The following is a 6,000-nucleotide window of genomic DNA, read 5'->3' as shown; positions in this document are numbered from 1 at the left end:
CTTACAAAAATTGTAGAGACCTAGGAACCCACTTAACCACAGAACAAATAGCATTTTGTTTGCATACAAAGCCTAAATTTAAAGTAAATTTCGGGAGTAAGGTTTCAAAATCCTAGCGAGAGGATAGAGTTTCTGCAATCCTACACAACATCTTCCCTCTTCCACAATCTGTTGGCAATGTAAGAAAGAAGTAGGAACCATGTTACTCAATTTTTGGGAGTGCCCACCAAATCGTATCTGCCAGAATCTACTGTAGGTACCAACCCACAGCCTACCTCCTTCTACCTATGCCCACTTCCCTGGAAAAAATAAAAACATTCTACTGATTTACTAATTCACTTTTGGATGTCAAACTACCACACCCTACATGGCACAGTGGTTTGCCAATTTTTAAAAAATGAAAACTATAAAGGACCTTCTCTTCACTGGCCTTAAGAATCAAAGATGTCAATTTTGACGAACCAGGTTCCCACCCTACCTATTTCCATTAGCCCCTCTTTTTTCCTCTCTTTATCCATCTATCCCCCCCCCCCCTTTGGCAATTTTATCTTTCCCACAACCTCACACATTTATTTAGAAATGGATGGATGTCTGGTTTTGTGTATCCTGATTTGATACATATCTTTGTGTGTCTTTCCGTTGCTAGAGTCCCAACATGTTCCTCTTAAAAAAAAAAAAAAAAAAAAAATTTGATAAAAATATATAGATATTTGTTTATAAATAAAAAAGAAACCCAAAATATAAAGAATGTTTTCTTACTTTAATTTACATTTTAGCAAGACTATAGAGCAAATACAAATTAAAAAATATACAAAATGTTTACATTTTATGTACACAGCTCCCCAAACACAGCAAACTAAATGAACAAAGGAAGGTAGCTTATTTTACGATGAAAAACAAACACAGTGCATAATTTATATCCTGGCAAACAGAGGACAATAATAAATAGTAAATTAATGATTTGCAAATGTAACATGTGTTCAATGGGGCCCTTACTGAATTAGGGCAAGGAGCAGAGTGCACTGAACCAATGAAATACCCTTCCTGATCTCTCCAAATTACTGGTAGCTGAAATATGCCTGGGTTGTATAAGTAACAGCATAAACTCTCTGCATAATGATATTATCTAATGAGCAATATTGATTCCACTAAAATATTGTTGAATGTATATTGACCTGCTTGAATACAAAACACTTCTTGTTTCCAGATTATGAATGACTTGAAAAATAGAAAATTCAAAAGTTTCAGCTATAATATATTAAAGGAGGCAGAGCTTTATGAAAAATGTAGATTCATTAAAGGGTTAGTCCAGCCCAAAGTCAATTTTATATACATTACAACTGCCAAGCTCTTATATATTCTCCATGTACATAATAACAATAAGGCTGGCCATAGAGGGTTTGAATGTTGGCCAATTCCTTGCAATTCGAGCCATGGGTGGCCATGCAAGGATCACCCAACTTGACGAAAATCTTTTTAAAAAATGACCAGGTGTAAAATTATCAGCCAAACAGTGGCTGCATTAGATGCAGTCAATGTTCGACAATGCAGTTATATTCAGACAGCCTACAAAAAATACAACAGTCACGTCTGATCAAGCCAATGATTGTGCCAAACAAAAGCCTTGAGAATCCAAATTCTTTTATTGAATAAACCAATAACAATAAAAAGCAAAAGGCACCCAACATATTTTAGGACCAGAAAATCCCCTTCATTGGGGCTTATGTGAAATATTAAATGTTTAAGGCTGGGTTCACACTGATGCAAATTGGATGCAGGTTTTCCAACATGAAATTCGCAATAACAGGAGGGTCTGACCAGCTCTCAAAATTAAACTGGTTTACACATCTCCAGGACAGCTGCAATCCACATTGGAAAAGGGCCCTGTGCGTCTTTGGCTCTGAATCAGGTGTGAATTCAGGCAAAACCTGAATTGCACCTTAATTGGTGAACAGGAACGCACCAGACCCCGTGCTGTTACCCGTGGCCGCATCAGTGTGAACCCAGCTTAAAGGACTTAAAGATGCTTCTATAATAGGAATGGGCAGTAATAACTGTGCTAATGTCAGCAGCAAAATAATGAGGGCCCATATTATTTCTTTTTAGCTCTGGTGGGGGATTTCCTGGCTCTGAAATGTACTGACTGCCCTTTGCTCATGTATTGTTTTTGGTTTAATCATTAAAGAGTTTGTACTTTCAAGACTTTTGTTTGGCATTCCTATTGGCTTGATCGCATGTGGCTATTGTATTCAGGGGGATGGGTGAATACAATGGCACTGTTGAACAGTGACTGCATCTGATAAATGCAGCTACTGTTCAGCCAATCATTTTCCTTTAGCTTTGGAATGCATTCCGTTGGCTTTAGAATGACCAAGGTGTAGTTGGACATTATCTCCAACAAAGTGGAGCAACGGGAAGACAAATAGTTAAGTAAACTTGTTTGCCATTTCATGCTTTTACAAACCAAAGACCTATCTGAAAGCAGAATTCATAAAGGTGTCTGCTATTCCCATTGTTAGCCCAAAAGCTATCCTCTGTGTGTTAGTCTGATCTTGGTTTCACATTTTGAATAATGGATCAAAAACCCTTGAGAGCTAGGTTCCGATCTTTTGAGCTACACCCATCTATTATCCCTCTGTTTGATGAGATTGCATCAGTGGACCCTTATTTAAGGATGTCGTGGACTGTGAGAAGGCATGATTTTTTCACAAGGGGCACCAAAGTAAGGGAAGCTGAGCCTTTAGAGAAGCAGAGCATGAGCAGAGAGGAGCGAGAATTATTAAAGGAATCAAAATAATGTAAAATCTGGCAACATCCACAGATAATACAAAGTAAGCTTCCAAACACAGTTTGCAAAACTAGGTGATAACCAGACAGTTTAGCCAGTTCTTCTAGAGAAATTCTTCACATACAGTAGTAGTTAAGATAAGGAATTCTTCAAGTAAGCTGATACAGTATCCAGCCTGTGCTAATAAAGTTCCAGGCCACACTTCTTCAGACATTGCAGATGGCTGGCTATCTACTTAAAGAGGAGCTACAGTCTCCAATCAAAAATGTTATTAAAAACACATTCTGGTGTCTTACAAAGCACTTTATCTACTTTGCCTGCTGTCTGATATGTGTGTGCAATTTTTTTCTTGCCCAAATTATGAAGGAGCTTCTCCTCACAAATTTTTTGCAGCGGCCATTGCTTGTGTGAGCATCTGAAGCCGGTGTTCCGTGAGAATAACCTACCCCGTGAGAAAGTGCATGCGCACTAGTCAGCTCCTCAGCTGTTCAATGACGTAGGTGCTGACGTAGGTGCACCGGAAGTGACGAGGGTAGGCATTTCTCACGGGTAGGTTTTTCTCACGGAACACCGGCGCCCATATACTTCCTTGTTTTCATGCAGCTGGCTACCTAGCATGCACCTCCTGTTCTTGTACATGCGTATTGAATATACTATGCGGTGCACATAACGCGATTCCAGAAACAGAGGATGCCCATTGGCTCCTGGGATTGAAGACACCAATATCCCAGGAGTCAATGGGACATCCTTGATGACATAGATCGCTGCAACAGAGTGGCAGCAATTTTAAACGAAAAAAGGTACTTAAAAAAAAAAACAATAAAACGATATCCAAACAGTGAATACCAAGGTATCAGCAATTAAATAAGACAAACTTGTTAAAACACTACCATGGACAAATTGACCCAAGGAAAGTATGCACCAGGTGAGGTCAGAACTTCTGATCAGCACACTTGTTCCAGGTTAGTAACACAGAAAGAATGATTGTATTGAACAAGTATAACAACCACACATTTTCAGGAAAAAGGATAAACTAGCAATGGCAGCACATATATTTCTCTCAGTCCAAGTTTCCTTTTAAGGTTTTAAGTAATACACATTGTTCAAGATAACTGTTAAAGGGAAAGCTTTTAAAGGAGTGGCCAGGTACTAGAAAAACTTTTGCATCAAGCTCATATTGCTATATATTGGAAAGGATAGACTCTAGTTCAGCCTTTTTCAACCAGGGTGCCTTGGCAAAAATGCCTAAAAATATATCACAAATTGTACACAAGCCAGCAGGTGGATCAAGCCTGCCTTTCAGTTACACAAAGCCACGGGTTTTCATTATGCACCATTATGGCTTTCTAGACACTGGTATCCTAGCAAGCAATGATATCATCAGTTGATAAGTAGGATGTCTGTTGCCTCCATAACATCGTTGTTTGACCCTCCTCTGCCCATCTCCCTCAGCACTGGGGTCACATTATCTGACTGATGGGGAATAATTGAGGGAGAAGAGAAACATTGGAATACTAGTCATTACCGGTGTGCAAAAGTGTATTTGCTTTGGAAGAATAAATCACCTCTAACTTTGGGTGTCCTACGTGTATTGATGTTGCGGCATTATGTAAAACTATTAGAATAGTTTTTTACATTTTAGAACGGGGTGTCTCGAAAATGTCCATAATTTTAAAGGGTGCCTTGAGATTGTCCATAAATTTTAAAAGTTGCCTTAACTGAAAAAAGGTTGAAAAACCCCGCTCTAGTTCATCTAAGCCTTTATTACATAGATGGGAAAATGTTTTCACTACTAATAGGACTTAACAATTACCTTCCACTTTTCTTCTTGTATGATCCCTTTGAATAAAACTAACCAAATGTACATTTCCCAGGCATACCATTAAAGTGGTTGTAAACCCACTTTGTTGACATTTACCTATAGGTAAGCCTATATTAAGGCTTACCTTTAGGGGCTATAAATATCCCCTAAACATGCACCGTTTAGGAGATATTTTTACAGTGCATGCAGCCGATGACGTCATCGGCAAATGCGTTCTGAAGGAATGGCCACGCCGGTCCTTCGGAGGCCAGTGCCGTGAACGGCAGGAGTGATGTAATCACGCCTCTGGCCAATCAGATGGCCGGAGGACGCGAACAAGGAAGCAGGGCGGCCGGACATGTCGGCCGCCCTGTCGCTGAGCAGGCGGCACTGCGAGGGCTTCGTTTTAAGGTATTTCATAATGCAATGCATACTAGCTCATTATGCCTTTGTCTGGTTGTCGTCAGGTTTGTTGTGGTCAGGTTTTTTTTTTCAGGGTTTACTTCCTTTTTAAGTCTATTATTTTTCAACATAATCAGCTTTATGTATTTTTCACTGCTTTCAGGTAAAACATTAAAAACATACTTATACATTTTTATAAATATGTTAAAACAAAAGGTAACACAAAAAAATGTACTTTTTCCTGCCTTACACATAGACAATCTTTGCTCTAGTATAAATTGGCAAACATTTTTTTTTATAATCTAGAATCCTATTATTAAACAAGTGCTAACGTACATTCATAGAAATTGGTAAAATTGGTAAATGTACATAACCCTCAAGAATAAAGTGAATAGGAGAGAAGAATTTGGCGGTATGAAAATGAATATATCTTATAGACTAATGTCTTTTTTTAAAAACATATTTTTAACAGGCAGGTTTAAACAAGGCACCATGGACACCACACCTAATCTAACTCATAGTGAAATGATAGAGTTAAGGAACTTTCCTGAATGCTGAACTTTAGAAAGAGTAACCTACATTTTCCATGCAGTTCAGTTATTTTAATAGGCATTTATGGATGTGGCTAATGTTTCCACTGTGCTGAACAGACAAGCGACTATTAAGACAATTCCTGTTATATCACTGGCACTCAAACCCAATGAGCAAGTCTCTTTACCATATCAACAACATTGTATAATGATATAAATAATTTGCACATATAACTATATTTAACCCCTCATTAGTGATCTGAAACACACTGTTAAAGTGGTTCTAAAGGCTGAAGTTTTTTACCATTATATGCATTAAGGTAAAAATAAACCTTCTGGGTGTACCCCCCCCCCTAGCTCCCCTTAAACTTACCTGAGCCCCATCTTGATCTAACAATGTGCATGAGAGAAACTGCTCTCCCGAGTCTGCTTTCTGCTGCTGTCAATCACAGCTAGTGAGCCAATGAGGTGAGAGCAAG

The sequence above is a fragment of the Pelophylax lessonae genome (genome assembly GCF_965119305.1).
Source record: "Pelophylax lessonae genome assembly, chromosome: 6".
Classification (NCBI taxonomy): domain Eukaryota; kingdom Metazoa; phylum Chordata; class Amphibia; order Anura; family Ranidae; genus Pelophylax; species Pelophylax lessonae.
The sequence above is the reverse complement of the archived record's forward strand: the minus strand, read 5'-3'. Positions refer to the sequence as shown.